General features: G+C 50.7%; 1 protein-coding gene across 6 annotated transcripts in view; it reads right to left on the bottom strand.

Annotated features, from left to right (window-relative positions):
• Positions 1-12250, bottom strand: part of PMS1 (PMS1 homolog 1, mismatch repair system component) — an 88957-nt gene extending 76707 nt beyond the window's left edge. For 4 of the 6 annotated variants that reach the window (XM_078782373.1, XM_078782376.1, XM_078782372.1 and 1 more), the window contains exon 1: positions 12140-12226. The gene's annotated coding sequence lies outside the window, so the exon portion shown is untranslated. Of the gene's footprint in view, positions 1-12139 lie in introns of all 6 variants that reach the window. The other 2 variants (XM_078782374.1, XM_078782375.1) reach the window with 2 other exon arrangements.
• Between the last annotated feature and the right edge of the window lie 11798 nt (positions 12251-24048).

A 24048-nucleotide genomic window follows, 5' to 3' on the forward strand; every position in this document is an offset into this window, starting at 1 on the left:
AATTCCCAAATTTGGAATTTTCTAACATTCCCAAATTTTTCTAAAAATTTGAAATTTTTGTGTGAAGGTTAACAGGTGCTAACTAATGGTCACCATGGTGTTTGACGTAGAAAAGTTTGTGACGTCCCCTAACGAGGCACAGTTCCAGGCGTTAAAAAGATCGGAACTCATGATATTGGCTAAATATTGTAACTTGGAGGTCCGAGTTAGTATGAAGAAAGCAGAGATTCAGACATTGGTGGTAGAATCTCTAGAGGGACAAGGAACATGGGAAGAGGTAGCCTTCGATTGGTTACCATAGGAAAAAGGAAATGTGGAGCTCCGGAAAATGGAGATGCAACTGCAGAGCCAGGAAAGGTTAAAAGAGTTGGAATGGAAAGCGGAAAAGGAAAGAGCAGAACAGGAACGAGAACTCGAGGAGAGAAGAGCAGAGGAAAGAAGAGAGGAAAGGAGAGCCGAAAGGGAGTTAAAGGAACAGGACATGGAGTATCAGAGGGAACTTGGGAACAAGGAACAAGGAACAAGGAACTTGAGGGAACTCAAGGAGCTTGAATTACTGGGGGAACGGAGAGAAGTAGTATCCATGCCGGCTAGTTCGACAACCAGTCAGAACTCTTGGGATGTTGGTAGGCATGTGAGGCTGGTACCACCCTTTAATGAAAAGGAGGTAGCCAAGTTCTTTCTACACTTTGAGAAGGTGGCTCAAATGTTAAAATGGCCTGTGGGGTCCTGGACTATGTTAATACAAAGTGTTCTGGTGGGTAAAGCTCAAGATATCTATTCAGCTTTACCGATAGACCAATGTGCAGATTATGAGATAGTGAAGAAAGCCATTCTCAAAGCCTATTAATTGGTCCCTGAAGCTTACCGACAAAAATTAAGGAATGCCAGGAAGAGGGAGAGTGAGACCCATGTGGAGTTTGCCAGAATGAAGGAAACCATGTTTGACAGGTGGTGTGACTCGAAGGAGATTGGGAAAGACTTCAACCTTTTACGACAATTGATCTTGGTGGAGGAATTCAAACAGTGTGTCCACGTGGACATTAAAGTGCATCTGGATGAAAAAAAGGTACCGGAGTTATATGAGGCAGCAATAGTGGCAGATGACTATGCCTTGACACACCGGATGGGGTTCCACAAACCTAACTTCCCACCTAGAGTTAACCAGGGGAGTTATGGTAAATCAGGTGTGGAGAACAAATATTCATGGAGGCGGCCTAGAGATGACTATGGGGACAAATCTGATACCGTGACTTTTAGGGATCAGAAGACTACAGTTCCAAGACAGACTTATCTTCCGGGGCGCCCGAGGCAGACCACGAGTTTTTCCTGCGGGCCTACTTGCGCTTTTTGCAAGAAACCTGGATATTTGATGTCCCAATGTTACGCCCTGAAAAGGCAAAATCAGGAGCGGAGTCAAACTAGTACAACTCCGAATGCATTGTCCAATGCGAGAAATCGTCCTTGGAGGACAGTGCCTTGTGAAAGTTCCCATGCCAAAGTTAAGCCATCACAGAACGACCTTGTTCAAGAGGGTTACAAACCATTTATTTCAGAGGGGTTTGTGTCACTGGATGGAGACTTGACTAACCAGAGACCTGTTAGGGTATTGAGGGACACAGGAGCACATCAATGTTTGATGCTTGAGGGCATTTTTCCATTGTCGGAGAAGACGGCCACGGAGGTTAGTGTTCTCTTACAGGGGGTTGGTGGCTATGTTAAAGCTCCTCTTCATGTCATCCATTTAAAGTCTGATTTGGTGTCAGGACCAGTCACCGTAGGTTTACAAGCCACTCTTCCTGTAGAGGGAATCTCCTTTATTATCGGGAATGATTTTGCCGGTGGTCGAGTTTCTGGTAACCCAATGTTGGTTGAAAAGCCCAGTATGGAAAACAACACCGCACAGTTAAAGCAGGAGATTCCGGGTATCTTTCCATCTTGTGCAGTGACTCGTGTTATGGGTAGGAAGCGCTCTGAAGAGGAGAAGGAAGGCGATGTGGATTTGGGTTCCTTAGAGGTATTGGAGGAAAATTCTGAAAGAGGTAATAGGAAAGGGAGTGACATCAAGGAACTTAAGGAAAAGGTGGCATCTGGAACCAAAGAGGAAATGGAGTGTCCGTTGGAGACATCTGGGAGCGAGGTTGAGCAAACGGTGCTGGTCCGAAAGAGACTTGTTGAAGAACAACACGGGGATTCGGAGATCCGGAGTTTGATGGATAAAGCCGTTACAGAGGAAGAGGCTATGAAGATACCTGTTGGTTACTTCATGAAAGGGGAAATACTCATGAGAAAATGGAGACCACCGGAGGTGCCAGCAAACGATGAGTGGAAAGTTCATCACCAAATTGTGGTGCCGCCGCTGTACCGGAAGGAGATATTGAGTTTGGCGCATGAGACACCTTTGGCCGGGCACCTTGGAGTGAACAAGACCTGTGACAGAATATTGGTACATTTTTTCTGGCCAGGATTGCGACGTGATGTAGCGGAGTTCTGTAAATCTTGCTATTCTTGCCAGCTGGTGGGAAAACCTAATCAGAAAGTCCCATCCGCACCTTTAAAACCCATTCCAGCTTTTGAAGAGCCATTCAGCCGAGTCATTATTGACTGTGTAGGCCCTTTACCGAAAACTAAAGCTGGATATCAGTATTTGCTGACCATCATGTGCGCTTCCACAAGGTTCCCAGAGGCAGTGCCTCTTAGAAAAATTACTGCGGCAGTTATTGCGAAGGCCTTGATTATTTTTTTCACTTTGGTTGGCCTACCTAAGGTCATCCAGTCTGATCAGGGTTCCAATTTCATGTCAACACTTTTTCAGCAAGTGGTACATCTGTTGGGAGTGGAGCAAGTAAGATCAAGTACTTACCATCCCGAGAGCCAAGGGGCCTTGGAAAGGTTTCACCAGACATTGAAGAATATGATCAGAATGTATTGTTTTGAATGTGACAAGGATTGGGATGAAGGAATACCCTTATTGTTGTTTGCTACGAGGGAATCTGTTCAGGAGTCATTGGGGTTCAGTCCTTTTGAACTTGTGTATGGACACGCAGTGCACGGACCATTGAAATTGGTGAAAGAACAGTGGCTACAGGAGGAGTCACAGTCAACAGTGGTAGAGTGTGTGTCAAAGGTTCGGCACAGATTGGCAAAGGCTTGTGAAGTTGCGAGAAGAAACTTGAAAGTGACACAGGATAAAATGAAAGTGAGACATGACAAGAAATCTCAGATAAGAAATTTCAGTCCTGAGGACCGAGTGTTAGTGTTGCTTCCTGTTCCAGGTCAGCCACTACAGGCTAGATATTTTGGTCCCTATGCAATCGAAAGGAGGGTTAATGAAACAGATTACGTGGTGACAACTCCCGACCGACGGAAAAAGCGGCAGCTGTGTCATGTCAACCGACTGAAGAAATATTATGAGAGGAAGCCTGTGGAAGAAATGGTTCCTGTCTCACCTGTCATGCCTGTAGTCGGGGTGCAAGATAATCCAGAGGTTGACGCCGGTGTGAAGTTTGATAACTTTGATGACCAGGCTTGTCAACGATTGACGAACACAGAAGTGTTGAGTCATTTAGATGAGAAATTAGGTCATTTGAAGAGGGAACAACAAGGACAACTATCCAGCCTAATCTTTGAATTTGCACATTTGTTCACAGATGTACCTGGTCGTACTGACCTGGTATATCATGATATTGAGGTGGGGGAAGCCACTCCTGTGAAGCAACACCCCTATCGGATGAACCCTGTGAAGATGGAGTATCTTCGGAAGGAGGTTCAGTATATGTTGGAGAATGACATAATCGAACCAAGCAGCAGTGAATGGAGCTCACCATGTGTGTTGGTTCCAAAACCCGATGGCAGTTTTCGCTGTTGTACGGATTTAAAACGGGTTAATGCAGTGACCAAGACCGACTCATATCCCATCCCGAGGATTGATGACTGTATTGATAGAATAGGCCCAGCTAAATTTGTAACTAAATTTGACTTGCTGAAAGGGTATTGGCAGATTCCTCTTATCGATAGAGCCAAGGAAATCTCGGCTTTAGTCACACCAAATGGGTTGTATCAGTACAAGGTTCTTCCCTTTGGATTGAAAAATGGGCCTGCTACATTTCAATGGCTGATTAATAAGCTTATTGCAGACCTTGAGGGGGTGGAGGCTTATCTGGATGATGTCATCATCCACACTATGACCATGGAAGATCATATTGTTGCGGAACCCGACGTCGGCCTATGGTTCCCCTTCGAGGGGGGATTAAGCCCCTCATCTGTTACTGACCGACGTGGTCCCGGGGGTATGACGCCACGCCCGGTCGGCGCTGGATAGGGTTTTAGGCCCACAAGTCCTATGACCTAAATACCAGCGCTTCCCGGTACGCGAAGGAACACCCCCCGCTCACGACCGCAGCGCAATGGATGTTGCGCCGAGCAAAGCGAACCGCGGCGTGAGCCGTTTACCAAGACTAGACCCGATCCTGAAACGTTGGCCAAATCGTGCCACAGATATTCAATGAGGGAAAAGACAAAGACGACACGGATGTGAAGAAGAGGAGGACGAAGGCAAAAAGGTTTGAACTACGACTATTATTTATTACTATTTACAGGACCAAAAGAAACCAAGGAAGAAGGAAAGATAATAAAATAATGACAGAAGGAATCAAGGAGACACAGTGAAATGCTAGCTTATCTACACAGGCTTAACTTATACCCCAAGACAGAACAAACAAAGACGGACTCACACGAATGGGGAATTTGCAGGCAGGAATGATTGGAAGGAGGAATGGGAAGGTTCAGCTGGGGCAGATGGTTCGGGCTTGATCCCGCACGGGACGTCGGGCTAGACCTCGACGGCCACCGATGCCACCGCAATCTGGTTCCCGCGGGGTAATGGGTCGAAGCTGCCTGGTGGAGTCAAACTGCTGGTGGAGCCAACTGCTGGTGGAGCCAAACTGCTGGTGGAGCCAACTTCTTAACGGGCGCAACTCTCCGTGGGGATCCCTTCCTCTGCCTTTACCAAGCTCGTCTGGACTCTTCTCTCAAACGCAACCACCTTGGACTCCCACTCATAACTCATCTCAAAGGCTTCCGCGCGCGCTTGTATCTCCCTCGGGCGATCAAGCCGCCGGCCTCCAGGACACGCCCATCGGTGAGGTCGCCTCGGCCCTGATTGGTGGGCACGGGCTCTCTGGCTCCACCCTTGATGACGATCGGCGGGCCACGCCCTGGATTCGGCGGCTCCTCCCTCTTCTTCTCCGAGCCCACCTCGTGGCTAATGGAGTCGCGGTGAAAACCGCCCAGCAGCTGCGGCGAATGCAGTTGGCAATCGAGGCTTTGGGAATGGGGCTTTGGGAATGAAAGGGGATCTATCTATTTGAATTTGGTGCAATGGAGTGTCAATTAATGGAAGACAAAGCCTTAGCCTAATACACAGAATAAGGAAATAACTACCAACAAGCAGGGAATCTATGATTGGCTAAACGTGATTGTATATGACCTAACTACGGGACGCCCTTTGACCTTTATACACAACTGGAGGAAGGAGGGTCCACAATAAAACAATAAAAAAACACAATCCTCATATCCACAACAATATTAAACAAATTCAGGCATTTTTCAAGAAACTGACCGAGGCAGGGTTGACCATCAACTTATCTAAGAGTGAGTTTGTAAAGGCACAGGTGGTGTTCCTCGGCCATGTAGTAGGTCAGGGTCAGGTGCAACCGGTGACAGCCAAGATAGAAGCCATTGATCGCTTCCAAGTTCCAAAAGGGAAGAAGGAACTTATGAGATTCTTGGGTATGGCTGGTTGGTACCGGTGGTTCTGCAGGAATTTTTCTGATGTGGTAGCCCCTTTAACTGGAAGGCTGGAAAGGGTGGAAATGCGAATGGTTCGATGGATATGCGGAGTATCGTTGAGAGAGAGGAAGACAAATGATGAATTGTGAAAGATGATGGAAATAGAGCCTGTGATTGATGCTGTGAAGATGAACAGGTTGAGATAGGTTGGTCATGTGTTGAGGAAGGATGAAAGTGACTGGTTGAGAAGAGTGATGGAAATGAATGTAGAAGGAAGTAGAGGACGGGGAAGACCGAGAAAGACTTGGCTAAAGATGGTGGAAGAAGAAATGCGGGCAAGGGGGTTAACAAGGAGAGATGCAGAAAATAGGGCAAAATGGAGAAGATTGTCATGGGGACCGCAAGGCTAACCCCCGCTCTAGCATGGAAAATGGCCTTAAAATGCAGGTTGTTGTTTGATGTTGGTAGCCCCTTTAACTAATTTGCTGAGGAAAGAGACCAAGTTTGTTTGGGATGACAAATGTCAGGCTGCCTTTGCCCACGTCAAAGCAATATTAATGAGCTCTCCTGTCCGAGCAGCCCCGGATTTTCAAGCACCTTTCAAGTTGGCCATTGATGCAAGTGATGTGGGGGCTGTGGCAGTTCTATTACAGGAAGATGAGGATGGAGTGGATCACCCGGTGTGCTACTACTCCAAAAAGTTTAACAAACATCAGGCAAATTATGCCACTGTGGAAAAAGAGACCGTTGCTCTCCTGCTAGCGCTTCAGCATTATGAGGTGTATCTGGGAACTACTACCTTTCCTATAAAAGTCTTCACTGATCACAACCCCTTAACCTTCATTCAAAAAAAATGAAAAATAAAAATCAGTTGATGAGATGGAGTTTGGCTTTGCAGGAGTTCAACTTGGAAATTGAGCATGTAAAGGGCAGGGACAATGTCGTTGCTGATGCTTTATCCAGAGTGAACTAACTTTGGAAATTTCTGTAGGTTCTTTGGAAGTTTTGTTGCTTTATTTTGGGGAATATTAATTATTGTTGCTCACGTGAATTGATCACTTGGGTGTGAGTTTTACTTTTGTTAACCTGGTGTGTGTGTAACGTGGCTTTTGAATGGGAAATCTGCCGTTCGCCGATTGGGAGCCGTGGAACGTCCATACCCGAGGGTGGGATTTCCCAGTCGCCTTGAGGGCATCTTTGCACAACTTTGGCAGCGTGACTGTGACTGTCATCCGAACGGGATTCTGGTCTCGATTAGACATCGTTCTGACAATCACTGGAGCGGATCGACTTTGGCTTGAAGCCGGGAAAGAGACATTGGGGATGTTCTTTTCGCTCACTTGGAGCACAGTGAGTTATATTGTACAAAACTGATGGTACCATCATAGGAAATATATATTGGTTGTACAATTGATTACTATTGTTCTTATACTGTTATTCTTGTGTGACTTTAATACAATACTTGTTTGTTGGTAACAATTGGAGTGGTTTCACCATTGATCTTTGACATACAGAATAACACATTTTTCTGCCGTGACTCCTCTCTGGGCTCGGAGGTACACCGTGACCGGGGTTTGGGGAGGAGCACGTAACAATATATATATACCGTAAAATTCGGACTATTAGCCGCAACTTTTTCCCTCAACTTTGACCTCTGCGGCTAAAATAACGATGCGGCTTGTTTATGGAATTTTCATAAACTTGGAGTGAATGAATCCATGATCAGACGTTGGAGAAAGCAGAGGGGCGAACTTTCTCGCTGCAAAAAGTCAACAAAGGCTTTCAGAGGTAGGAAATGCCGATGGCCCGAACTGGAAGACGAACTTGAAGACTGGGTTAACACACAGAGAGTGGATGGTCGGGGTGTTTCTACTGTTCAGATTAGACTCAAAGCAAGATCGATCGCTGCAGAAAAGAAAATAGAAGAATTTCAGGGCGGGCAGTCATGGTGTTTCAGATTTATGAAACGCAAAGGTCTTTCTGTCAGAGCACGAACGACTCTCTGTCAACAACTCCCTCCTGACTTCGAAGAAAAAATCGCAAACTTTCGGAACTACACGCAGGAGAAAATAGCAGAGAACGTCATTGCTCCGCAGGACATAATTAATATGGATGAGGTCCCTCTGACCTTTGACCTACCTCTCAATCGGACTGTAAACAAAAAAGGCAACCGTGATTGAATTTGTGCTTTGCGCGCGTCTGACAAGTTTCTGTGGCTGTCGAGTTTCTCACTTTTTGTGGTTAATAAATGGTTGCGGCTTATAAACCAGTGCGGCTTGTGTGTGTTTAAATTCCAGTTAAAAAAAAAAAAAAAAAAAAAATTAGGGGATGCGGCTTATATAACGATGCGCTCAATGGTCCGAAATTTACGGTAATTATATATTGTAACGAATTTGAGAAAGTGTAACGAATTTGAGAATTATGGTTGGTTGTGTGTAAATGTCACCCTTCGTAATGTAAAGAAAGGTCGAAGGTCGTCCTCTTAGTTAATTCCATAAACATACACGCAGGGCACCATATATCCTTTTAAATAGTTATTCCCTTATTCTATGTAGTTTAAGGCTGTGTTTCCCAATAGTCGACTCTCCATTGCACCGAATTAAATAAGATTAGGTCCCATCTTCAAAGTGTCAGGTTTGGATGGTTTTCGCCGCAAATGGACTCCATTGAGCACGCGGTCGGTTCGGAGAAGAAAGGCGTGTCTCCGCACCTCGTCATAGGAAGGAGGAGTGAGTCGGCCCCGCTCAACCAATCCAGCACGAAGGGGTTTGGCTTGAGAGGGCGGAGAGAGAACGATCTACGAGGTTCGCGAAGGTTCAAGGGTGGGGCTTATATAACCCACGGGAGACGCCCCCACCTCAGATGAGATACGTGCCGCGCTGCAGATGAGATACATGCCGCGCTGCAGATGAGATACGTGCCGCGCTGCAGATGAGATACATGCCGCGCTGCAGATGAGGTGGAGGAGGTGCTCGGCCCGGGACACGCTGGCGACGAGGATGCGTCCAGGTAGACGAAGAGGAACGGCAGGTCGCGCAGCACGCCGTCCATCAAGCGCTGGAACGCCTGAGCCGCGTTCTTGAGGCCAAATGGCATTCGAAGGAATTCGAATAAGCCGAACGGCGTGATGACGGCCGTTTTTGGGACGTCGGCCGGCCTGACAGGTACCTGGTGGTATCCCCGTATCAAATCGATCTTCGAAAAAATGACCCATCCTGCCAAACGGGCGGAGAAGTCTTGAATGTGCGGGATCGGACACCTGTCGGGGTGGTAACGTCGTAAAGGCGGCGGTAGTCGCCACATGGGCGCCAGCCGCCCCCCGGCTTCGGTACGATGTGTACTGGCGAAGCCCATGCGCTATCGGAGCGCCGTACGATGCCGAGGTGTTCCAAAGCGTCAAACTCGGCTTTGGCCACGGCGAGCTTGGCTGGGTCGAGGCGGCGGGCTCTGGCGTAGACCGGCGGGCCCGTAGTCGGTATGTGGTGCTCGATACCATGTCGTACTGCGACGGCCGAAAACGTCGGCCGCGTGAGGGCCGGGAACTCCGCGAGCAGGCGAGCAAACTCGTTCGCCACCGGGAGGGCGCATGCTAGCTCGGTCGGCGCGGAGCTGCTCCACGTGCATGCCAGGGAGCTGAAGGTCTCGGCGTTGACGAGGCGACGCCGTTTGACGTCAACCAGCAGCCCGTGTGCGCAGAGGAAGTCGGCGCCCAGCAGAGCCATGGGCACGCTTGCGGTCACAAAAGTCCAATGAAAGCGCTGGCTGCTGAAGCAGAGGGTGACGTTGCGCGGGCCGAAGGTGCGGATGGCCAATCCGTTGGCTGCCACCAAGGAGGGGCCGCAAACCGCGGACTGCCTGTCCTGATCGGAGGCGGGTATGATGCTCAGTTGGGCGCCGGTGTCACACAGGAAGCGCCGTCCGGACGCTTTGTCCCTGATAAAAAGTAAGTTGCCCGTGTGGCCGGCGCTCATGGCTGGTAATGAACGCCGGCCCGGCCGTTTCCCGACTTGCCGAAAGTGCACGGGGGTCGGCATGTCCGGGCCTTTTGTCTGAACCTGGCATGGTAGTAACACCACGCCTGGTCAGATGTAGGCCCCGGTTGTCATGTTGGAGGCGGTCGGCGCGGCGTAGCGGCCACCAATTGCGCCGGCAGTTCGGCCGCCGACCGTGCCGGGTGCTCGGGCGCCATGGGCGTTGCTTCGGACGTCGGCGGGCTCCAGGTCGCTGCCCCGATGCGTTGGCCTGCCGAGGAGATCTTGTCAGCTTCCCTGGCGAGGGCGCGGGGATCCGTGATCTGCGTGCTTGCCAGGGCGAGGCGTACCTGGCTAGGCAGCTGACGGAGGAACAGCTCTTGAAAAAGAAAATACGGGGCGTGCTCCCCGAGCAACGAGAGCATGTAATCCATTCGCTCGGACGGGCGCGTGTCGCCGAGCTCGGGCAGGTCGAGCAGGCGCCATGCGCGTTCCGCCGATGAGAGGGCGAAAGCATCGAGGAGGAGCTTCTTGATCGCGCCGTACTTGTCAGCGGCTGGCGGGTGCTGGAGGAGGCTGAGGGCGCGGGCCGCGGTGGCTGAGCCGAGTGCTGCTAGCACATGATGGAAGCGGGTGTCGTCGGCGGTGATGCCTCGCAGGGCGAACTGTGAGTCCGCCTGGGCGAACCAAACCGCCGCGTGAGCCTCCCAGAAGGTAGGCAGTTTGAGGGCAACTGCCGTGTCCATGTCAGTAGGTCACCAATGAAGGAGCTGTGCTCCAACTCGAATCGAAAGAATGGACGCGACAAAAAGCTGGAATTCGTCCGAGTTTCTTTATTGCATCAAATCAACTCGGGTACTCTGAAAAGCCCGTTTATCGGGCAGCATTATATACAAGCACTCGAATATCTCATGCCGGAGCGTTTGCCCTTAAAAGGCGCGACTGGGCGTGTCCGGGAGACCTGGGCGAGTCTGGACATGCCCGGGAACGGCGAGACTGGGTGTCGCCGGACGGGCCGGGCGTGCCTGGACATGCCCGGGAACGGCGAGACTGGGTGTCGCCGGACGGGCCGGACGAGCCCGGGAAAGGCGAGTCCGGGCATGCCCGGGAAAGGCGAGACTGAGCGTCTCCGGGCGGTCTGGGCGAGCCCGGCACAGCGATCGCTCCGTGGTTGCGTCCTCGGCAGGTGTAAGGCGATTGTATATGTTCAGCGGCAACCGCTACATGATTGAAGGAGCTATGCTCCAACGTGAGTCGGAAGGATTGACGCGACCAAAGACGGAAATTCGTCCGAGTTGCTTTATTGCACGTATCAAATTCGGGTACTCTGAAAAGCCCGTTTATCGGGCAGCAATATATATATACACATTATGCCGGAGCGTTTGCCCGGGAAAAGCGAGACCGGGCATGCCCGGCGTCAAGGGCGAGTCCTGGAAAGGCGAGTCTGGACCTGCCCGGGCATCCTGGGCGAGCCCTGGAAAGGCGAGGGCGGGCATGCCCGGGCGAGCCCTGGAAAGGCGAGAGCGGGCATGCCCGGGCGTCCTGGGCGAGCCCTGGAAAGGCGAGAGCGGGCATGCCCGGGCGTCCTGGGCGAGCCCTGGAAAGGCGAGAGCGGGCATGCCCGGGCGTCCTGGGCGAGCCCTGGAAAGGCGAGAGCGGGCATGCCCGGGCGTCCTGGGCGAGCCCTGGAAAGGCGAGAGCGGGCATGCCCGGGCGTCCTGGGCGAGCCCTGGAAAGGCGAGAGCGGGCATGCCCGGGCGTCCTGGGCGAGCCCTGGAAAGGCGAGAGCGGGCATGCCCGGGCGTCCTGGGCGAGCCCTGGAAAGGCGAGAGCGGGCATGCCCGGGTGTCCTGGGCGAGCCCGGGAAAGACGAGACCGGGCGTGCCCGGGAACAGCGAGTCCGGGCATGCCCGGGAGAGGCGCGTCTGGGCCTGTCCGGGCGGCCTGGACGAGCCCGGCATGGTGATTGCTCCCTGGCCGCGTCCTTGGTAGGTGCAAGGCGATTGTGTACACCCAGCGGTAACCGCTACATGATCATGATTATATCAATATGACCATGATCGTGATCAAATAATATATCAAACGCTCCAACTAATTGGTATGGATAGCTTAGAGGTGCGCACACTCGCCTCGAAGTCGAAGCCGTCAAGCCGAGGTTTGAATCCCGTCCCGACCTAGCTATAAACTGTCATCCTGGTGATTCACAGGCAGGGTGATTGATTCATCAGTGTGTGCGTCATCCCGCAAAACCCCAAAAGCAAAACAAAATAAATGTTGAACCTGCTTCATGTCTGAGTAGCTGCTGCTCTCAACGTCCCAGCTTAACATCGACTCGGTGAGCAAGATTCAATGTACATGTATAGTGAAAGCGTAATTACCTCAACGTCTTCTCTGTTTGCTGCATTGGACCCCCATCTGACGTCCTTTCGCGTTTGGCGCGGAAAATCGCGAGCCGCGTCGTCAACTCGGCGTGCAATGACGTCATTACGCTTAACAGCAAAACAAATCACAATTCTTTTCTTTTTTAATTATTGGTCGAATTACCCTCTGATATTATTTCTCGATGAGGTAACATGTGAATAGTTTTATCGTTCTCTAATAGTGAGGAACCCGGACCGACAGACGTTCGCAACACCGCAACATCATGAACGTTGAAAATTAGGATACTCATCAATAAGGCAATTGGCTCCATTTAAACACAAATAATTCACAAATTATTGATTACTTAGAAAGCCATTGCAACATCTTCAACTATTCACTCCAAAATTAATGCTCGTCCATTTGAGGTGTATGATCCGATTACAGTTAGCTACGTTGGGGTTCCACCTCAATGTTCTTGCTTTTCTCAGAAATTAAAATATAGGGGGAAATATTGACTTTTACACTGCTTTATATCCGATAATAAAAGAGATATAACAAAAACATTTTAAAATAAAAACATTCGAAGAGATATTTCAAATTAATGTACAGTACAAGTACAACTACAAGTACAACGTACTTGGCTGTAGCCTAGCCTACTGTACTTTCATGATTATATATGCATTATGCATGATTGCACTGGCTTTAAAAAGGCCAGTGCAAAATGGGCATTTAAATCAACATGCCACGATTGTCAAGGGATCAACGGCAGCGTGCCCTGGGCATGCTGCAAGGCGTACTGAGCTACCGTGAGGTGGCACGTCGCCTTGGCTGTTCACACCAGACGATATCGGCCCTGGTGGACAGAGACACCCTCCACAACTCTGCAGATGACAGACCTCGATCAGGGAGGCCAAGAGTCACCACTGCAAGGCAGGACAGGCAGATGGTCCGAAGTCACCTGCGGGATCGATTCCGTCCAGCATCCGGCACTGCGGCAGAAACTCCGGGGCGTGAAAACCCACGGATCTCCAATGATACTGCACGAAGACGACTGCATGACGATGGTCTGACTGCCAGAAGACCATACAGAGGCCCCGTGATGACGGCTGCCCATCGCCGCAACCGACAGAGATGGTGCCAGCAGCATCAGCGGTGGACCTTGGCGCAGTGGAACGAGGTCGCTTTCAGCGATGAGTCAACGTTCTGTGTGGACAGTCCTGATGCGATGGGCGTGAGCGTGTCTGCAGAAGAACTGGCGAGCGATATGCCGATTGTTGCGTGCGTCAAGCCAACAGGTGGGGTGGCCCAAGTGTGATGGTGTGGGCCGCCATATCAGGCCGGTACAGGGCGCCACTGGTGGTTGTGGATGGGAATCTTAACGCCCAGCGGTATGTGGATAACATCCTGCGACCTCATCTGCTGCCATTCCTGCTAGACCACCCAGAACTGAGAACCTTTCAGCATGACAACGCTCGTCCCCATGCTGCTCGCTTTACCACTGCATTTCTCCAAGGCGAGAACATCAACACCACGCAGTGGCCTGTGCTCTACCCTGACCTGAATCCCATAGAGCACCTGTGGGATGAGCTTGGGAGACGCGTAGTTGGCAGGGCCAGGACACGGGCAGAGCTGCTTCAGACATTGAGGACTGAGAGGGACAGAATCCAGCAGCAATCCATCCAAAGACTGGTAGGCAGTATACGCCGACGATGCACTGCCTGTATCCAAAACAATGGTGGCCACACGCTCTTGAAAGGGGACTGACATTGCACCCTGTGCTGTTCTGTACTGTAGAACAAACTGATGAGATGGTGTATCTTGGTCAAAAACTTGACATGTCATCAATAAAATGCCAATGTTTCAATTAGCAATTGTTGGTTTGTTTTATTTTGAACTGTTACAATTTTATTACATTTCAAACAAGTGGTAAGTTTCTTTTGCGTTTCAGTATATTTGCTTGTCTGGCTGTCTGTTATTTATACGCTGCGTCTAGTGTTTCCAGGTGTGTTTTTAATTTCGGATCCACATACCTGTTCGTTTAACTTCAGTTGTGAGAAACTTAAATTGAGAATTGATTTATAGCTCGGATAAGGAACCACTGAAATAAATTCGTACTAATTAAAGGCAGTCAGCATGGATTTATGAAAGGGAGGTCTTGTTTAGAATTTATTGGAATTGTATGAAGCAGTTTCTCATTGGGTGGATGAGGGAAAGGCAGTGGATGAAATATAACTTAAAATTTCAGAAGGCCTTTGATAAGGTACCACATAGGAGGTTGTTACCTCAGGTGAGGGCTTGCGGAGTGGTTGGACAGGTAGTTGACTGGATTGGAAATTGCATGAGTGAAGCTGGATCTTTTTGAGACATCATGCTGTATATCGTTTTTGGCTCCATTTCTCAATGGTGAACAATCACTTTAAAAAATTTCAAACTCTCGTATCCGGATATTCACCAAAATCGAATCAATTCATCCTTGTCACACACCCAACCTGTTGCAGACAAAAAGACAGACACAGATAGGGGTGAAAACATAAACACGAAAGGTGGGTGGAGGTAATCAAAAGGTAATTTTAATTCACCATATTGGAATTTACTAGTAGTGAGGGCCCTATCTAAAATATTGTAATATTGGACACCAATTTGTTGTGGATCTCCTGAAGCCCGTCCAAGTTACAAAAGGGGGGATTAAACCCCTTTTTCCCCTTGGGTCTTCCTGTCCACGAGGCCGAATCGCCACTTCCGCAGAGAGCGTGAGAAAGGGTATCGGGTCAACGCCGCACGTACCTTTGACCCACGCTGCTACGAAAACGGGGATCGGACCTCGCACCAGCCACGCTAATCGATTACGCCCGAGCGGTGTGCGTATCACGTGACTCGTGCCGTTACTTTTATGGAACCCGATTCGAGTGGTTCTATTTGTACCATGCGAGGCCAATTAATGGAAGGGACAGGAAATGTCAAATAAGAGGAATAACACGATTTATTTACACAATGTACAATGGTCAGGATAAAGGAAAGGGGACACAGAGCAGAAGCTTAACAATGTTACTTTTTCCCAGACACAGGGCCCACTCATGCACACAGGGAGAAGAGGAAAAGAAGTTTGCGCGCCTGGCGTCGTCCACTCCGGACAGCTCGCTCGGCGGGGCCCTCTGGCGGTCACGGCGCGTATGCAGGAGAAGGCAGGCAGGAGGACATCGCGCGTCTGTGGCCCGGAACGGGTCGTCTTCCCGAACGCGCGATTAATACAGCGCAGAGCACAGGGCACGGGGCAAGTTCGTGTGCAATGACGATAATAAGCAATTGTTCAATTCACTCGTTCTGCAGCTCCACTCACGTTCTCAAGCTCAACTTTACTCCACTGCCTGTGCACACGACTCTGACTCAATCAATGCCTCGACCCGACTCCAACTCCAACTCTGACTCAGGCGAACTCCGAACTCTAACTGAGGCGGGGGGCTCGGAGCAGGGTTTTATGGCTCCGCCCCAGCCTTACCCGAATGTTCCATGCTCCGCCTCCCGTTGCCGTGGTGAGCCACTCCCCTCGAGCTCTGATTGGCGGCTCACCAGCCACTCCCTCTGCAGCGCCTCCCTTCGGCCTTGCCAGACTTGTTGAAGGCCTACCACGTGGCATTTCCAGCCCAAAGACCGCCCTACTCACGGGCCTGCTCAACGCAAAACTAACACAGGAAAGGAGACTACCTTACATTCACCAAGAAATAACTATACTACAGCGAGGCTACATGTTGTGGTGCATCTACCTAAGACGGGGTGGGAGGGGGGGGGTGGGGGGGGGGTCGTCCTTTATTCTCAAAACCGCAACACTACACCCCTCTCTCACCAGACTCATCCCGAGTCGAACCCGCCAAGGGAACGACTGGGAGAGCCTGACATGCAAAATTAATATTACGTTTTAATGTGACACATAGGTGTGGTTCCCCTGAGCATTTACTCTGACCCATGTGTGCGACAGTTTTAGCACTAAATATGTCCCTCCTATTGCGTTGAGCAGCTATCTAACAGTTTCACACCCACAACTACCTGAGTATTTCCGGAATTTTCAAACTAAACACATAGCCGGTGGGCACATTCTTATATTTACAAGCACAGAACTTAACTTTATTTACAATGCTATGACCCAGGACCTGTTCTTTTTGGAAGAGAAGATTGGAGGGGAGAGAAACACAACGAAGCACTCATAAATGGAACTTCCTGCTTGCATAGTGCATCTTGCTTCTTCTGTGTGCATCTATCTATAATTCCAGTAATCTCTGTGTGTATGTTTGTATGTTTGTATGTTTGTATGTCTGTGACCGCTGTTTCTCGACAACTACCGGTCCGATATACTTGAAACTTGCCAGGTATATTGCTGGGGACCCGAGGATGTGCCTTTTCAAGGTTTGAAATTAATCGGACAAGTAGTTACCGAGCTATGGCGATTTAGCCGTTCGCCGTTCGCTTTGGCGTTGCGAATGGACCAAACCATTTCATGTAAATAGAGGGGGGGGGGGGGGGTTCTGTGGTCGTTGCGAATGGACCAAACCATTTGATGTAAATAGAGGGGGGGGATTGTCACCGTACTCGCAAGCCGTTCGCTTTGCCTTTGGCTTTGCGAATGGACCAAACCATTCCATGTAAATAGAGGGGGGGGGATATAATTTTAGATATATATATAGTACGGGCATGCCCTAGTATATCAAAACCGGCTGGCCCTGACCGGTATACAGGCCATTTGAAGCATCAGAGCCATCTAAACTTGCAGAACTTCTTTATCCCTAGCACACAATAATAAAGAAATGCTTTTATTTGCTTTCATTGGCCAACAGGGCCGTTCTCACGTGGTCCAACTGCATGGCATCAATGCCACTCAACAAGTGGTCCGAAGCTGCAAGATGATTTTGCAGCAAGATGTTGCACAGCAGAGGTGCGAGGCCACAAGGCGTGTGGTCCTTAAGTGTGACAAGGTGCAGCAAAAGGTGTTTGGCAGCAAGATCAAGATGGTTTGGGAAACAAGGTGCTGCACAGGTCGGCTGCACTGATGAAACAAGGGTGCAGCAAAAGGTGGTTTATGGCAGCAAGGTGCCAGGTCGATGGTGCTGCACAGTTCGGCCTCCAAAATGGTCCTGGGGCGGGGGGGGAGACAAAGCACAACAAGCAAGAGGAAAGGACGCAATGGCACACAGAAAAACAAGGTGGTGCGGCGCGAGGGATGCGGAAGAGTGAGCAGAGCAGGCTCGTCCCTAACCGTCTGTACCCCCCACCATTGGCTACACTACCCTAGCCCCCCTTGTATTTAGAATCTGTCTCTACGTCTTGTCTCCCATATCCCCCTCTATCTCCAAATCCATATCCCAATCCCTCCCAAGAAGGAAGGGATGGAACAAACAGTATGTTACTTCACGTCATGATGCGTCTCACTACTCAAACAGTTCCAGAGCCTTGGTGTGGAGCTCGTCCTCTTCGGTGACTGGCTATGGATGGTGCGAAGGGATTTCTCACATCCTAACTACTCTACTAACATTTACTCATTTACTCTACCCGGGGTCGTACCCTGCCAATTGGCCTCTTTAAACTATGTGGTTCGAAGAACCCGAATTCCCATTGCCCACACTGTGGTGCCCTCCAAATTTGTGTCTCATTCCCACGGATTTTCAAGCTGTGCCCTCGCACAATTTCGGGGCTGGGTCATGTGGCCCTACCAGCAGGTCCAACTACCTGCGCACCTCCGCCACTGAAGCCGCCACCCGAGCTGACCTGCTCCTCGCGACTACCTAATCGGGGAAGGGCCTCCCTGGCTCTTACCCCCTGATGCCCACCTTGGCATTGGGCAACCCGGGTCCTCTCCGGGGATCCTCGGGTCCCACTCAACAACTACCCTAACCAGCTCCCAGAGCCTACCTACGGCCTCACCTGGCCAACAAACTACCAGTGGCGGAGTGCCCCAATAACCATACGCACCAATTAAGCCACACGCCCAGCCATTCCACATACTCATTACTCATGCACCCTACAAAGCACTACTTTTCCCCTACCCCCACCACAGGTGTCAATATCCATACAAATTTTGCCTATGCCCTCTACCTGGCTTTACACTACCCCCCCCCCCCCGGGCTTCCGTGAATGGGTTCCATTCTCCCCCCCATTCAGTCCTTCACACCATGCACTCCTCTCCAATCATTCCACACCAAATATCTTGCACACCATTTATTTCTCACACACCTCAACCCAATTCCATTTATCTCAACACAATTCCACAAACACACAGCATCATCTACCTAAATAATTTCCCCTACAACTCGTACTTCCCTCGTCGTCCCTTTAAACTAAGCACACCCTGTTCTTTATCAACCACCTAAACTCTCTACGTCCCCTCTATAGTTCAGGTGTCACTGCTTAACTCTTAGTCTCTAAGGTCTTCTAATTCCCTACCATTATCCTAGCCCTCCCTCGGCTAGCTTCGGTGCCCCATGGAGGCAACCATTGCTGGCACCCCCATGTGCCTATCACTGCCATCCCCCTAAACTAATGCTCATGGGCCCCCCTTGTGCGAGTAATGGTGACACTACCATTCCCCCACGGGGGGTACATCACTCTTCACAGTCCTCTACACTCTGAGCCCCTCCATGTGGAGGTTCATTGTCACAGCTCGGCCTCGAAGGGCCGAGCGATCCATGCGGGTGGTTTGTCGCCTGTATGGGATGTCCGTCCGGCATTTTCGATCCAAGGGGGGAGGGATTGATGGGCCCAGGTGCAGGGCTCCATCCCTGCGCAGGGCCTCGCGGTCCCACGCATGGTGACCCAACCGGCCACGGTCGGAGCACCGCACCCGACAGGGTGCATGGCTCCGATAACTCCTACCTCCCCTTGAACCCGACCGATCGGCTTTGCCACCATACGGCACCAACCATGCAGTGCGGGGGCCGGAGGCACGAATCGTGCACACCGGTCCTTGTGAGACCGATGCCGCACCGATCCCCTCCGGTCCCTGCAGCACACAACTCACTGGGGGCTCGTGTATGCTACCCGTCCCACTACGCGCTACCCCGGTCGGTGTCGATGCACACCCAGGCACACACGCGCCACTCACACACTCCATCACAGCACAACCAGGCGCACACGCGCCCTCCACATACTCCGTTGTGCACTCTTCTTCACACTCTGGTGCACACTTCTCCCACACACACTCCGGTGTGCATTCTCGCTCACACTCCAGTGCATACCACCCAGGCGCACTCGAACCTTTCACACACTCCGGTGTCACACACTCTGGTGCACACCTTACCCACGCACACTCCGGTATGCACTCCTCCACACACTCCTCCACACACTCAGATGTGCACTCCTTTTCACACTCGGCCATCGCACACTTTTCCCACACACACTCCGGTGTGCTCTCTTTTTCACACTCAGCCATCACACACTTTTCCCACACACACTCCCGTGTGCTCTCTTTTTCACACTCGGCCATCGCACACTTTTCCCACACACACTCCGGTGTGCTCTCTTTTTCACACTCGGCCATCGCACACTCTGGTGCACACGCTTCCGTTACACACTCGGCCCTCGCACACTCCGGTGCACACTCGCTCTCCACACACTCGGGTACACACTCCCTCTCACACCGCACAATGGCCCCTTCGCGAACGCCCGGGTCTCGCTTCTCTCCCAAGCGCGCCAATAACCCGTTCGCGCCAAACACATTCGTGCCATTTTTACTCACCTTGGGGACCTTTTTCTCCGCCTTCTTCGCCAGCACCTGCAAACTTTTATTGGGGTTAGCAAGCACGGCATCACGGTGCAAACACAGACTCTGCGCGTGTTCCATAACTTTCTCCCATGATTTGTTCACTTTCTCTCCCGTCTTTTTAATTTCAATTGTTTCTTTTTCTAGCTCGACGATCGTCGGTGCCCCTAAAATTTCCTTCTCCAAGTCAACCTTCGTCGGCGCCCCCAAAATTTTCTTTCCCAATTCGACGATAGTTGGCCCCTCTACACCCAGCGTCGCTACCCCCATGGCCCCCGTCAATTTGGCTGTCCTCCACTCAAGCTCGCTCCCCACGCGTTCTCCATACCGTGTCACCTCGTCGCGTACCACCGCGACCTTCCCACTCAACCTGCGCCCAATGTCCTCCCCTGCCTTTTTCATATCCCTCTTTTCCGCTGCCCTCATCTTTTCCATTTCGCATCTGGCTTCGTCCCTCTGGGTGTCCATTTTGCTTTCCAACCCATTTTTCATTTCTCCCAATTCCCGGGTGGATTTGTCCCCCAATTTTTCTATTTCACCACCCATCTTGTTTTCCAACCCCTCTTTCATTTATTTTATTTCCCTGGTGGTTTTGTCACTTTGGGTATCCATCCGCTTAGCCATCCTTTCCTCATTACTTCTTAACTCTGCCCTCTGCACCTCCAGGGATGCTTTTATTTGAGCCAAGAGTAGCTCGATGTTAAGCCCGGCTTGCACAGCGGGCCCGGCTTCCGCTGCCACGTGCGAGGCGCCGCCATTTTCTTCCCCTGCTGCCACACCCTCATCAACTTCCTCCACTACCAACTGTCCCTGTTCGTCCTGGATCATTCATTCCTCTTCTTCTACCCCCACCGGCATTTGACTGTCTTGGCCAGCCATGGTACGAATATAATTTTGATTTTAAAAACTAAATTTCGTCCACTCGTAATTTTTGAGTGCGTGAAGCGCACTCTAGGTCTAAATATCCCACTCCTGACACCAATTTGTTGCGGATCTCCCGAAGCCCATCCACGTTACAACAGGGGGATTAAACCCCTTTTTCCCCTTGGGTCTTCGTGTCCACGAGGCCGAATCGCCACTTCCGCAGCGAGTGTGAGAAAGGGTATCGGGTCGACGCCGCACGTACCTTTGACCCACGCTGCAACGAAAACGGGGATCGGACCTCGCACAAGCCACGCTATTCGATTACGCCCGAGCGGTGTGCGTACCACATGACTCGTGCCGTTACTTTTATGGAACCCGATTCGAGCGGTTCTATTCGTACCATGCGAGGCCAATTAATGGAAGGGACAGGAACGGTCAAATAAGAGGAATAACACGATTTATTTACACAATGTACAATGGTCAGGATAAAGGAAAGGGGACACAGAGCAGAAGCTTAACAATGTTACTTTTTCCCAGACACAGGGCCCACTCACGCACACAGGGAGAAGAGGAAAAGAGGTTCACGCGCCAAACGTGCCTGGCGTCGTCCACTCCGGACAGCTCGCTCGGCGTGGCCCTCTGGCGGTCACGACGTGTATGCAGGAGAAGGCAGGCAGGAGGAGATCGCGCGTCTGTGGCCCGGAACGGGTCGTCTTCTCGAACGCGCGATTAATACAGCGCAGAGCGCAGGGCATGGGGCACAGGGCAAGTTCGTGTACAATGACGATAATAAGCAATTGTTCAATTCACTCGTTCTGCAGCTCCACTCGCGTTCTCAAGCTCAACTTAACTTCACTGCCTGTGCACACAACTCTGACTCAATCAATGCCTCGACCCGACTCCAACTCTAACTCTGACTCAGGCGAACTCCGAACTCTAACTGAGGCGGGGGGCTCGGAGCAGGGTTTTATGGCTCCGCCCCAGCCTTACCCGAATGTTCCTTGCTCCGCCTCCCGTTGCCGTGGTGCGCCACTCCCCTCAAGCTCTGATTGGCGGCTCACCGGCCACTCCCTCTGCAGTGCCTCCCTTCGGCCTTGCCAGACTTGTTGAAGGCCTACCACGTGGCATTTCCAGACCAAAAGACCGCCCTACTCACGGGCCTGCTCAACGCAAAACTAACACAGGAAAGGAGACTACCTTACATTCACTAAGAAATAACTGAACTATCGCGAGGCTTCATGTTGTGGTGCGTCTACCTATGAGGGGGTCATCCTTTATTCCAAAACCACAACAATACATTACAAAGGTAGTGGCAGTAGGAACAGTGGATAACTTTAAATTGGAATTAGATAGGTACCTGGAAGTATCGCAGATAAGTATAGGGATGTTGGCATTACTTGGAGGTAGGTTATGCATGTATGTATGTGTGATTGCATACATGTGTAGTGATTGTGATGTATATGAGAGGATCTCATCAAATGGTGTGTGGACAGTTTTTGTACATTCCTCACCTTACAACCGCCTTCGGATCGGACCACCACCAGATCATCAAATCGTAAACCATGCTCTATGCGGAAGCAGTTTCATTGGCTCGGGTTACAATCCCGGACAGGTAACCGCTCCGACTCCAGAGACCAGGCCAGAAATTTGTAATTTGTTCAGGTACGCAAGGAAATTAGGATGCCATTCACCTTATAATGCCTATGCCACATCATCACCAGACCAATAATTTATATAAAAGAGAAAAATGCAAAATGTTGATTTTTTTTTTGTAGTTTTTTTGAAGTCTTTTTGTCGTTTATTTTCTTCCTTTCCGGGGGGAGAAGGGGAGGTAGTGGGTGAAGGCAGTTCTTTGGTGCGAAACACACTACATCAACGACACATTATCCTTTGACGTCCTGTCTGCTTCACCTATATCTGCCTGGTATTGTCCTGTCTGCTTTACCTATCGCCATCTGACATTGTCCTGTCTGCCTTGCTTTACCTATAGCTGCCTGGCATTGTCCTATCTGCTTTACCTATAGCTGCCTGGCATTGTCCTGTCTGCTTTACCTATAGCTGCCTGCCATTGTCCTGTCTGCTTTACCTATCGCCGCCTGACATTGTCCTGTCTGCTTTACCTATCGCCGCCTGACATTGTCCTGTCTGCTTTACCTATCGCCGCCTGACATTGTCCTGTCTGCTTTACCTATAGCTGCCTGGCATTGTCCTGTCTGCTTTACCTATAGCTACCTGGCATTGTCCTATCTGCTTTACCTATAGCTGCCTGGCATTGTCCTATCTGCTTTACCTATAGCTGCCTGGCATTGTCCTGTCTGCTTTACCTATAGCTGGCTGCCATTGTCCTGTCTGCTTTACCTATCGCCGCCTGACATTGTCCTGTCTGCTTTACCTATCGCCGCCTGACATTGTCCTGTCTGCTTTACCTATAGCTGCCTGGCATTGTCCTGTCTGCTTTACCTATAGCTGCCTGGCATTGTCCTGTCTGCTTTACCTATAGCTGCCTGGCATTGTCCTATCTGCTTTACCTATAGCTGCCTGGCATTGTCCTATCTGCTTTACCTATAGCTGCCTGGCATTGTCCTGTCTGCTTTACCTATAGCTGCCTGCCATTGTCCTGTCTGCTTTACCTATCGCCGCCTGACATTGTCCTGTCTGCTTTACCTATAGCTGCCTGGCATTGTCCTGTCTGCTTTACCTATAGCTGCCTGGCATTGTCCTGTCTGCTTTACCTATAGCTGCCTGGCATTGTCCTGTCTGCTTTACCTATCGCCATCTGACATTGTCCTGTCTGCCTTGCTTTACCTATAGCTGCCTGGCATTGTCCTATCTGCTTTACCTATAGCTGCCTGCCATTGTCCTGTCTGCTTTACCTATAGCTGCCTGCCATTGTCCTGTCTGCTTTACCTATCGCCGCCTGACATTGTCCTGTCTGCTTTACCTATCGCCGCCTGACATTGTCCGGTCTGCTTTACCTATAGCTGCCTGGCATTGTCCTGTCTGCTTTACCTATAGCTGCCTGGCATTGTCCTGTCTGCTTTACCTATAGCTGCCTGGCATTGTCCTGTCTGCTTTACCTATAGCTGCCTGGCATTGTCCTGTCTGCTTTACCTATAGCTGCCTGGCATTGTCCTGTCTGCTTTACCTATAGCTGCCTGGCATTGTCCTGTCTGCTTTACCTATAGCTGCCTGGCATTGTCCTGTCTGCTTTACCTATAGCTGCCTGGCATTGTCCTCTCTGCTTTACCTATAGCTGCCTGGCATTGTCCTCTCTGCTTTACCTATAGCTGCCTGGCATTGTCCTGTCTGCTTTACCTA

Source organism: Myxine glutinosa, chromosome 7, assembly GCF_964187855.1.
Source record: "Myxine glutinosa chromosome 7, kmMyxGlut1.1, whole genome shotgun sequence".
NCBI lineage: Eukaryota > Metazoa > Chordata > Myxini > Myxiniformes > Myxinidae > Myxine > Myxine glutinosa.